At 63.1% G+C, this 12,046-nt stretch overlaps 1 protein-coding gene across 2 annotated transcripts in view; it reads left to right on the forward strand.

The window, feature by feature from the left end:
• The window catches only part of KCNQ1 (potassium voltage-gated channel subfamily Q member 1), a 190,498-nt gene that overhangs the window by 147,607 nt on the left and 30,845 nt on the right, over positions 1 to 12,046 (forward strand). The gene's annotated exons all lie outside the window — the stretch shown is intronic.

The raw sequence follows: 12,046 nt of genomic DNA on the forward strand, positions 1-12,046 counted from the left end.
CAGAAAAAAAAGTGAAAAACAATTGAATTCAGATAAATGGTGGTTCTTTTGTTTTTGTTTTTACCTAAGGAGAGGTCTGTTTCTATACACTTTCAGGTTGGGGGAAAATTCTAGAATGTGAGAAGCCGGGGTCACTGGGTTTCGTGGTCTCCTCTCGGCCTTGCGTGGTATTGGACGGCACTGGGGCTGCGCCCACCCTCCTTCCTGCCTCCAGGGCATGCCCCTCGCGTCCCTGTTCTCGTGACGCTGGCCCGGCACTCCACACCCGGCGCTGCCCATGCCCGGCTCCTCTGGCTCGGTGTCCAGTGGAGTCGGGCTCACCAGGGTCCTTAGGTCTTTGTTTCGGTTCTGATTCTGATTCGTCGGATTTCCTCCTCAAGGGAGTGACTCTAGGAGGCCCCGCAGTTCTTGCCCGCTTTCCCATCCTCCTTCCAGTGGCCAGATCACAGCCGGGTCCCGACTCAGGTGACGCTTTAGTCCTAGTCACAATCCCCTGTCCCCCACTTCCACTCGGGGCTTTTTCCTGAGGACTCCTGCCTAGCCCCACTGCCTCTGGGGCTGGTCGGTTGGACTTGCTGCCCCCTCGCTCTGCTGTGTCCGTCCTCCTGCGTCCCCTCCGTTTCCATGGAGTCCGCAGACGTCTGAGTGCAGCCTTGGTCCGGCCAGGGCCCTGTGGGTAGGTGACCTGGGTATAGAATGTCGGGTTGGAAGTGATTTTCCTTCAGAGGGTTCATCCCTGGTCTCCGGCACCTCATGGGGCTCCTCTGTCCTGCTCCAGGGGCGCTCCGCTGTGTGTGAGGTTCTGCTTGTTCCTGGGAGATTTCAGCACGTGCGTCCAGCCTCAGCGGTCTGGGTGGGTGACTTCGCCCGTTGACTGTGCTGGGCCATGGTGGGACAGGAGCCCTGGAGCCCTGGAAGATTCTCCTGGCATTTCTTTCCTTTTTTAAATATATTTTATTGATTTTTTTTATCAGAGAGTAAGGGAGAGGGATAGAGAGTTAGAAACTTCGATGAAGATTCTATTTGATGAAAGAGAATCATTGATCAGCTGCCTCTTGCACACCCCCAGCTGGGGATGTGCCTGCAACCAAGGTACATGCCCTTGACGGGAATCGAACCTGGGACCTTTTAGTCTGCAGGCTGATGCTCTATCCACTGAGCCAAACCAGTTTGGGCTCTCCTGGCATTTCTGATGGTTCCTCTGTGCTACCTCCTCTGTTGTCCTTCTCGCATCTCTTCCTGCCTGGCTGGAGGCATGTTTCATGACACACTTTCCTCTCCTTCTGCTCCTGGATCACAGCCCTGATGTGCCTCCTCGGGTATCTGATTGGCAGATGAGCAGCCCTCTGGCTGATGTCCTCCGGCCTCGTCCTGTTCCTGGGGACTTGCCCTGGCCTGCACTCTCCCTGGGCCTGGTGGCTCCCGGTCCTTCCACAGGCCCCAGGCATCTCTCGTCTTCAGATCAGCTCCTTCCTCCATCCCTCCACCCATTCATCCATCCCTTCATCCACCAATCCATCTCTCCATCCACCAATCCATCCCTTCACCCACCCATTAATCCCTCCATCCACCCATCCATCCATCTACCCTTCCACCCATCCATCCATCCCTCCATCCACCAATCCATCTCTCCATCCACCAATCCATCTCTCCACCCACCCATCCATCCCTCCATCCACCTATCAATCCATTTATCCTTTCACCCACCCATCCATTCATCCACCTATCCATCCATCCCTCCACCCATCCATCCATCCCTCCACCCACCCATTAATCCCTCTATCCACCTATCCATCCATCTACCCTTCCACTCATCCATCCATCCCTCCACCCACCTATCTATCCCTCCATCCATCCATTATCCATCCATCCCTCCCTCCATCCATCCATCTATCCCTCCATCCATCCATTATCCATCCATCCCTCCCTCCATCCATCCATCCATCCATCCACTCTGAGCATTTGCAGACATTGGCTGGGGTTGGAGGCCGGTGGGCTTGCTGGCACTCGGGGTGTGTGGCTGTCATTAGGGGGTGCAGCCATTTTCCTAGGGGACCCCTGGCGGCAGGGTGCTGAGGCAGCTGCTGTGGAGAGCTTGCTGGGAGACGCTGGCCGGTGCCGGGAGCCCACTGCTCAGAGTCCTTGGTGTGTGTGTGGGGGCGGGGGGGAGGCCCTCTGGCCCAGCCCTCCATCTGCTCCGGCCCTCACAGGGCTGCAGGCAACTTCTCAATGTGGCCTTCCTGCACGTGGCCCTGGCCTGGGCACTGCCACCACCCAGGGACAGGGCGGACGTGGTCCCACGCCTCTCCATGCCCACGCTGTCCACTGGGCAGTGTCACGTCCTCATCCGGGTGCCCCCCCTTGTCCGGCCTGCCACCCGGGCATGGCTTCCGTGGCCGGCTCGGAGCCTCCCATGAAGGCCTGGCCCGTGTCCACAGCTCAGGTCACGTCGCACGGGTGTGAGCCCCGAGCCTGGGACAGGCTGACGCTGGCCTCCCCCGGGTCCCCTCCCGGTCCCCAAGCCCAGCTCCTGGCCTCGTCCTGCTCCGTGTTCCCTGACCCGCGAGGGCGTGCAGGCTGGGGACGGGCGCCGGTGTGGTGGCTCCCAGCGCGGGGTTGAGGTCCATGGCCTCGGTGAAGCCATGGGGCGAGCAGGGCACAGGGTGGGGCGGGCGGGGTCAGAGGGCGGCAGTGCTCCTGGCTGGGGTTGCTGTGGGGGTGTCTGGAGCAGACACCAGCCAGGGCAGGCTGCGGGGGAGGGGGAGGGGGAGGGGGGCAAGGTGGCGGCGTGCGGCGGGGAGCCCGGGGGCAGCGGGCGGGAGAGGGTGGTGCAGCAGGAGGGGCTGGAGAGAGGCCGCCGTGCAGGCTCCGGTGCAGAAAACGGGCCTTGTGAGCCGTGTGGCCCACGATGGCTCCCACAGGGGGGCTCTGCCAGGCAGCCCCGCCCCGGGGGTTACCGAGGGGGGGGGGGTTCCCGGCCCATCTTCAGGCCCCACCTGGGCCTGGACTTCTGAGGACACTCCGTGCCCAGCGCCATGGCCACCCCCGGGGGCCGCGCCCTCCCTGTGGTGGTGGGGCAGCCACCAGGGCAGCCAGGCTGCAGGAGTCCGGAGGCCGGCCCTCCCCCTCCAGAAAAGGGAGCCAGGAGTTCCCCACCCACTCTGCCTCCTTCCCTCGCCCCCCGGCTCAGGAGCCGGTTCTGGGGAATGTGCCGGGACCTCCCAGGGAGCAGGATGAATGGAAATGGCTGGGGAGGCGCTCAGCACGCCCCCCCCCCCAGTGTGGCCACGTGGTACCTCCGCCGTCACGGTGACTGTGGGCCACAGACGCCGCACGCCCCTGTGTGCTCCAGACCCGTGGCTGGCGGCCCACACCATGCACACGGGCCCCACCCAGGGGGTCCGGCCGGCTCGGGGCGCCCCCTCTCGCCGGGCACGCGTGTCTCCGCCCTCTCCGTGGCCTCGGTGTGGGCCGCGTCCCCCTGTGGCTGGCGCTCCGCTCCGGTGAAAGGCTTCCCACCACAGGACAGACAGCCTCCCGGGGCCGCCTCCTTCCTCGGCTCCGGCAGCCGGAGCGGGATGGGCGAGGGGGGGCACGGCAGTGGGTGACCCAGGCCCTGGCTGGGCAGACGGAGAAGCCACGCCCTGAGGACTGGCCTGTCGTCAGCGTCGCCGAGGGAAGGCAGGGTCACAGGCGCCGGGCCCAACCCCACGCGCTGGTCAGCTGAGCCGCGTAACAAACAGCCCCCAGTCTCCGCGTCTTACACGGAGGGTCCTCGGCAGCTGCGGGCGGGCTGGGGCCGGAGGTGCTGGGGGCCGTGGCCATGCCCTCACATGGATGCGGACACGTGGTGCCCCGGGGCCCTCACTGACCAGCAGGGGTGGGGTGGCAAGTCCACGCGGGCGGCGGGCAGCTTTCCAGCCGGACCGTGCGTGACTTCTGGGCGGGCGTGGAGGGGAGACCCGCCTGCCCAGGAGAAGCTCAGGCTCACCTCGCCAGCTAATGGGGGACGGGGGTGAGGTGTGGGGGTTGACAGGCTTCAGCCGGCGTCCTGGGAGGCTGCAGGCTCAGCCGCAGGGCCACGGGGGCGGGGTGTGTGTGTGTGTGTGTGTGTGTGCGCGTGAAGATTTAGCAAGAACAACGCAGGACACCCAAATGTCTCATGTTTTTAGCATGACTGCATCCCAGCTACTCCCTGTGACATATTTGTGCTGTGAAGGCACAGGAGCCGCTCCTGGATGGCAGCCAGCGCTCTGGCTGAGGCCCTCACCCTCCGGGCCCGTCCCCTCCCGGAGGCGCCCTCCGCCCGGCCCGGAGCGGACAGGCTGTGCAGGACGCTGTCCTCCGCTCCCAGCTCCCCACTCCCAGGGAAGGACAGTCCCATGCCGGACAGAGCCTGAGCCGTGAGCGCAGGCCAGGCCGCGCCCTCGTCTCTCCTGGCGCGGGGGTCATGTGACCCAGTGCGGGCGGAGGCCCGTTCCACGGCCACATGGTCCCGGGACCCTGACCGGCCCGGCCACGCCCCCCCGCGCTGGGCAGGGAGGTGGGTGCCTCCTCCTCCCCCACCCGCCTCCTCGCCGCCGCTCTGGGCCAATGGCCGCCGTGTGCAGGCCAGCCACAGCCTGCAGCCACCTTCCTCTCCCGGCCCTGACCCCGAGCCCACAGCACGGGCCCGTCCTGGGGCCCCTCTGACCCGACGTCGGGCCCGTGGCAGCGTCCCCGTGGTGAGGGGACCGGCACTCGCTCGGGCCTGTGGTCAGCGGTGGTGGCTGTCACTCCGAGGCCCGTGGCCGACCACCAACGCCCTTGGATCTCCTTGTCGCTGCCACGGACGCACACGTGGCCGCTGCTTACTGGACAGAGGAAGGCCGCACGCTGGGCGGGCAGGCGCCTGTGTGGGGCGGGTGCTGGGGGGCCGCCGGGCGAGGGAGGGAGCCACGGCGAACGTGGGTGAGCAGGCGGAGGGCCTCCAGCGAGGATGCCCCCCAGGAATGTGGGTGCCACGCCCTCGAGGCCGGTGCGCCCTCATCGTCCTGCCAAGGCAGGTCTCCCGAACGCAGCCCGCTCTGCTCCCGCCACCTGCGCCCCACGGAGACCGGGCGACCCACAGCCACTCCACCGCCCTCCGGGGGCCCCTCCACCCGCCTCCCGGGGGCCCCCCACGCCAGGCCCCCCACGGAGGCTCGGTGGGCATCTCTGGCTCTGAGGGAGCTCCGCCCCCCCCAGGCGGTCTGAGTGCCTCCCTGCAGATCCAACGCTGGTACCGATCAGGAACGCCCCCCCAGCGCCTCGCCTCCTCCCTTTCTCTCCTCCTCCCTCTTCCTCTCCTCCTCCCTCTTCCTCGCCTCCTCCCTTTCTCTCCTCCTCTCTTCCTCTCCTCCTCCCTCTTCCTCTCCCTGGACTCCTGTCCTCTCCGGGCCTCCTGTCCTCTCCGGGCCTCCTGTCCTCTCCGGGCCTCCTGTCCCGGCTGCTGCCCCAGGAGAAGGCCTGGCCTGAAGGCCACCACGCCCAGCACTGTTCCCGGGCTGGTCCAGGCGTGCAGGAGGCCAGAACTCTCCCGGGGACGGGGGTGCTGGGGGCAAAGAGGGGGCCCCAGACACTCAGGCTGAGCCCCCTGCCCTCCGTGCAGGAAGGCCGCCCAGGGGTCTTCAACAGCTGCCTGAGCAGAAACATGAAGGGAGGCTGAGTCACCCCACACCTGTCGGGTGGGGGGCGGGGCGGGGCAGGGCCTGGCCAAGCTCCCTGGCAGGCGGACCCGGCGAGGGCCGCCCCAGATGGGCGCCGACAGCTGGCAGCCGGGGCCGCTTCGGGAGAGGCCCCTCAAACGCCTTTGGCTAAGGCTCCTCTTCCCGGCCTCGCCGTGTGCAGTGAGGCCGGGAGGCCGTCCAGTGAGGCCGGGAGGCATGTGCAGTGAGGCCGGGAGGCGTGTGCAGTGAGGCCGGGAGGCGTGTGCAGTGAGGCCGGGAGGCGTGTGCAGTGAGGCCGGGAGGCGTGTGCAGTGCGGCCGGGAGGCGTGTGCAGTGAGGCCGGGAGGCGCGTGCAGGGGACGGAGGCTCAGGTCAGCGCCCGGCCACACTGGCTCGGAGAGGCAGTGCTGACCCTCGAGGGGAGAGTACTGCTCAGTGCTGGGGCGTGAAGGGTACAGGCCTAGAGGCCCCACGCCCTCGTGTGTCCGAGGCGGGGCCTGGGAAGGACTGTGTGGGACCAGGCGCTCCTGGCCGCCGGACACGCCCCTGCTGTCGCCAAGCCCAGGCCGCGTGGCCAGGCTGGACTGTGGCGCCAGCACGCTGGCCATGGGGCGGGGGCTGGGGCAGGGGCTTGTCCTGAGCTGAGGGTGCTGGGCTATTCGGCCGCTCCCTGGGGGAACCCCCTGTATCTTCCATGTTTCTCCCCTCTGAGCCCCTCTGACGGGACATGCTCGTCTTTTTGTGTTTGAGGCTAGCCCTCACCTGAGGGTGTTTCCGTTGATGCTTAGGATGCGTGGGAGGGAGGGAGGGGGGAGGGAGGGAGGGGGGGGAGGGAGGGGGGGAGGGAGGGAGGAAGGGGGGGAGGGAGGGGGGAGGGGGGTGGAAGGGAGGGGGGAGGGGGGGTGGGAGGGGGACGCTGGTGTGACAGACGCCCCGATCGGGTGCCTCCCACGCATACCCCAGCCGGGGCCAGGGATGGAGCCTGGAACCGAGCTGCCGCCCGTGACGGAATCGAACCGGAGACCGGTCCGTCCGTGGCCGGCGCCCCGGGGCCACGTGGCCGGGCGGGCCCTGCTCGGGCTCACGTCTGGTGTGGCCCAGCTTCCCCCACTCGGGGGGTCACCGTGGGGCTTTCTCTGCCGCTTTGTGGGCGAACGCGCCTCGTCCTGAGCCTCAGCCACCGCAGGGGCCCGGCCTCTGCCTCTGCACCCGGCGCCGCCCCCCAAGGGCTAAGGGCCCTCGGGCCAGGTTCTCGCCTCCCCCAAGGGCTAAGGGCCCTCGGGCCAGGCTCTCGCCTCCCCCCAAGGGCTAAGGGCCCTCGGGCCAGGTTCTCGCCTCCCCCAAGGGCTAAGGGCCCTCGGGCCAGGTTCTCGCCTCCCCCCAAGGGCTAAGGGCCCTCGGGCCAGGTTCTCGCCTCCCCCCAAGGGCTAAGGGCCCTCGGGCCAGGTTCTCGCCTCCCCCCAAGGGCTAAGGGCCCTCCGGCCGGCCCGCGCCTCCCACGAGTGTTTTTGCAGCCGTGCTGCCGGCATTTTTGCCGTCGCAGTCAGATGGTTCCAGCTACGCTGGACAGAACTCACGGCGGCTCTTTCCGTGGCCGCCGCCAGTTTCTGGGCGCCACCCGAGCCTCGCGTACCCCAGGGCCCCCGAGTGCGGCTGGCGGGGGAGGACGGAGGCACAGCCCTACGCCCGAACCCAAGGAGCAGGCTCCCATCGGTGCCTGGAGCCTCCGGACGCCCGTGGGAGCCACGCACCCGGGCGGGGTGCGCCGCCCCGTCACCCAGGGCCACTCCCTCTCGTGACGAAGGCAGATCCCGGCTCATGGGAGCCTTCGAACCCTTCAGATGCTGCCCGGAGTCCCCAGCGGTCAGAGACCTCGTCCCCGCGCCCTCTCCGCGGCTTCATGCCAACGGGCCCGAGTCAGAGAACCGTCCCTCCACCGCCAAGCCTCTGTCATGGAGAGCCGGCCCAGGAAACACGGGGTCCCCCTCCACTCGCACCCCACTGAAGGTGCCAGCACGTCCCTGACCTTTCCACCCACCCCCTCTGGCTGCGCATCCCAGGGGCCCAGCCGCCTGCTGCCCTCGGGGCCCAGCGCCGAGGCTGCCACAGGCACCGCCCTCGGCCACGGCCGCATCGCCCTGCTCCGACGCTGGGTCCCCAGCCCCGCACCATGCACACGCACACATTCATGTGCCCACACCCATGTGCGCATACACCCATGCACACACGCGCACACACATTCATGTGCCCACACCCATGTGCGCATACACCCTTGCACACACGCACACACATTCATGTGCCCACACCCATGTGCACATACACCCATGCACACGCGCACACATTCATGTGCCCACACCCATGTGCGCATACACCCATGCACACACGCACACATTCATGTGCCCACACCCATGTGCGCATACACCCATGCACACACGCGCACACACAGCTCCGGGGCTGGATCTGCCGAGGGCAGCCCGCCCGCTCGTTGTCGCCGGCCCAGCTGCCGAGCCCCCCCTCCGCCCACCTGTCAGCCGCGGGCTGTCCGCACCAGCTGCTCGGAGCCCCCCGCCCAGCCCGATGCCCCCCGGGCCCCGGGGGCTCAGCTGCCAGCACAGCCGCCCCAACACGTGTCCCACAACTGCGGGAGACAGCCTGGCTTTGCTGTTCTCCTGCCCCCCCGCCCCCCGCAGGGCCGTGCCGGGGACCGGGGCCTCTCCACGCTGGCAGGCAGGGGCCGGAGGGCTTGGCCCCGCCTTCGGCAGTGGCCCAGCGGCTGCCCAGCCCCGCCAGCCCCCTCCTCTTGGGCTCCCAGTTCCAGCTCAGGGTTAGGGTTAGGGTTAGGGTTAGGGTTCAGGCGTCTCCTGCTCGTCAGAAAGACCAGCCCCGCCCGCCCGGCCGGGGGCTCAGGGCTGAGCGTCCACCCAGGAACCAGGAGGTCAGGGTTCGATGCCAGGTCGGGGCACAGGCCCAGGTTGTGGGCTCCATCCCCAGTGTGGGGCGTGCAGGAGGCAGCCGATCTGTGATCCTGTCTCATCACAGATGTATCTGTCTCTTCCCCCCTCTCCCTTCCTCTGCAAAAATCAATTTTAAAAAAACCACGTATTTTAGAAAGAAAAGATCCCCCGGTGTCCGTGCGGCCCGGACGGCAGACTCCGGCTCCGGGCTGTGGCCTGGGAGGAAGAGACGGCCTCAGGACACAGCACACGGGCAGCGCCCCGCCGAGGCGTCACCATGGCCCGCCGTGGCCTGCCGTGGTCTAAATCGCGAAAAGGAAATTTCCAGATAAGCCTTTACAGTTTCCATCGTGCGCCCTTCTGAGTCGCGTGATGACATCTGGGATGCCCGGCTATATCCCACCCAAACGCCGAGTGTCCACGCACCCCCCCCCCCCGTCCTGTGCCTCCGGGCTACAGACGCCCCCCCACCCCCGCTGCTGGGCCATCGGGTCCCGGCCGCGGGCACACTGAAGACTGGAGTCGCCCAGGGAAGCCGGAAGGCACTTCCTTTCAGGGAAAAGGAACCCTGGCCGTGTGGCTCGGTGGCTAGGGCGTCAGCCTGCAGGCCAAAGGGTCCCTGGTTCAATTCTGGTCAAGGAGATGGCAGGCTCCTCCCTGGCCCAGGCCCTGGTCAGGGCGTGTGCAGGAGGCAACCAATTGGTGTGTTTCTCTCACATCGATGTTTCTGTTTTTCCCGCTCTTCCACTCGCCTTTAAAAAAAAAAGCAATGGGAAAACATCCTCGGGTGAGGATAAAAAATAAATAAATACACGGCCAGATGACGCATACTAATCTGGCCACTCTGTGTCTGTCTTATAGAATAAAAGGCTCATAGACAAATTGTCCCCTCGACCAGGAGTTTGACCAGCAGGCAGGCTGGCCAACCACCCATGTCCCCTCCCCCCGGCCAGGCTGGCCAGACCCCACCCATGCACGGATTCAGGCACCGGGCCTCTGACACATACAAACTAGAGCCCAGTAATGGGCCTTCCTTTTCCTGGCTGCCAGCACTGCCTTTCTCCTCTGGCCCCAGAGCCGCCTCTTTCGCTCTGTCCTGCCTCCCCACGTTGCCCAGAGGCCCTGAGAGATGGGAGGTGGGGCGGAAAAATGCCACCCCCACCATCCCCTTTGCTGAGGGCCTGTGTATGCGAATTAACTGCCATCTTTGGTGGGTTGATTTGCATACTTACTCTGATTGGCTGGTGGGCAGGGTGGGGGTATGGTCAATTTACATGTGTGTCTATTATTAGATGAGATGTACACTGAGTGGCCAGATTATTATGCATTCGGAGGTCATCATAATCTGGCCACTCCGTGTGTGTGTGTGTGTGTGTGTGTGTGTGTGTGTGTATTTTTTAAATAATAATAAGGGAAAAGATGAACCTTCTTGATATAGGAAGAAACCTGAGGTCTCGGGGGTCTGTGGTGAGATTGTGAGGAGAGAAAGAGACGTGTGAGACGTGCCTAGTTTGAGTGGGAAAACCGTTTGTGGGTGAGAGACAGACAAGAAGCGCGTCCGACGGACAGCGCTGTGCTGTTCTAGAAGCACTGAGCCTACAGGAAGCCTTCGGCAGGGACACCCCGTTCCCCCCAAACAAGTGACACCATTTCTGCAAGGGAGGGCCGGCCGCACCCCCTCAGGAGCAGGTGTGGCTGAGACCTGTACAGAGGACCGGGGCGGGGAGACCACAGTCACATTCCGTGTTACAGCGCCTGATGGAACGTCCCATGTCAGTGACATTGTCAGTAACCTCGTACTGGGCTCGTGTGTGGATCACACTTTATCGTAGGTGTGTGTGCATCGAGACCGAGGGGGCTGCCGTGAGTGTCACAAAAGGAGGAGCATGAGGGGCCTCGAGGGAACCAGCAGGAGGCCTCTGAGGACCTGAGGCCCCTGAGGCAGCAGGAGCCAGCTTGGCCACGCCCCAGCGGCCGGACAGCCTAGGGCGGAGGCAAACTTGCATTCCAGGGATTCACACAGTCAGGACGCTCTTGGGCTGCTGGATTCCTCGCTTCTACACAACGTAGTGTTTGCACCTCTGTGTCTGTGACCGGGCGTGGCCTGCCTAGGATTTTCTGCCCATTTGGGGCCTGGTGTTGGCTCTTGCGATGAGCTGGGCCGCATCCCACTTTGGCCTGTGCCCCGAAGCATCCTGTGTGGGCCCATGTTACCTGCTCACTGAGAGCATGGCAGAAAGCGCTCCCAAAAAGCGGGGCAGGCGATCATTTCCATTTCTCCATTGGGTTCCTGTTCATTAGGATTTTCTGCTTCAGAAGTCACTTGGGATGTAATTTTTATTTTTCCTTGAGATTATCCATTATATCAAATTTTGAATTTTATGGACATCAGATTAAAAAATCATAATCACAATTACCGTATTTTTCGGGCCATAAGACGCTCCGGACCATAAGACACACCAGTTTTTAGAGAAGGGAAATGAAGAAAAAAAGATTCTGAAACAAATAGTGTCCTAAAATATTTTATGTGCATTAAAACCCAACATCACAGTCATAAACACATGTAATCAACCCTGTAAAGTAAACAGCAGCATTTAGAACCATTTTAGAGCCAGGCAAGCACACAGAGACCACACAGAGCCGGGCAAGTAAAAAAACTTTTTTTTTTAAAGTCTATGTGTAGGCTATATTTGGACCATAAGACGCAGGGACTTTTTCCCCCCACTTCTGGGGGGAAAAAAGTGCGTCTTATGGTCCGAAAAATACGGTACTTGGTCATTCACCCTATATCTGTGGTTACTATTCTCTTTTCACTCCTAAATTTTGTTTCATTGCTTCTTTAACATTCATCTATTTTATTTGTTCTTCTAACAGTCAGCATTGCCCTGACCGGTTTTGCTCAGTGGATAGAGTGTCAACCTGTGGACTGAAGGGTCCCAGGTTCAATTCTGGTCAAGAGTATGTTCCTTGGTTGTGGGCACATCCCCAGTAGGAGGTGTGCAGGAGGCAGCTGGTCGATGTTTCTCTCTCATTGATGTTTCTAGCTCTCTGTCCCTCTTCCTTCCTCTCTGCAAAAATTAATAAGATATATTTTCTTTAAAAAACCAGCCAGCATTTGGTTTTATTGACCAACTCCATTTTCATAACCATTTTTCCTCTTTTATCCTTTCTTACTCATGTGTTCATTTATGTGTTTGTTCATTTGCGTGTCCTTTTTTTTGCTTCTTGAGTGGAGAGCTTAGCTTGTTCATTTCCAACCTTTCTGGCTTTCTGAAACGGCTGCCAGCGTGCCTCTGCACACCCGTTGGCAGCACCCCCAGGTTCTGGTATGTTGTGCTCTCGCAGTGGATCTGTTCTAGATGAATTTACTTCCTATTTTATCTTCTTTTTGCTCTTGTTTAGAGC

Source organism: Pipistrellus kuhlii, unplaced genomic scaffold, assembly GCF_014108245.1.
Source record: "Pipistrellus kuhlii isolate mPipKuh1 unplaced genomic scaffold, mPipKuh1.p scaffold_m20_p_91, whole genome shotgun sequence".
Lineage (NCBI taxonomy): Eukaryota > Metazoa > Chordata > Mammalia > Chiroptera > Vespertilionidae > Pipistrellus > Pipistrellus kuhlii.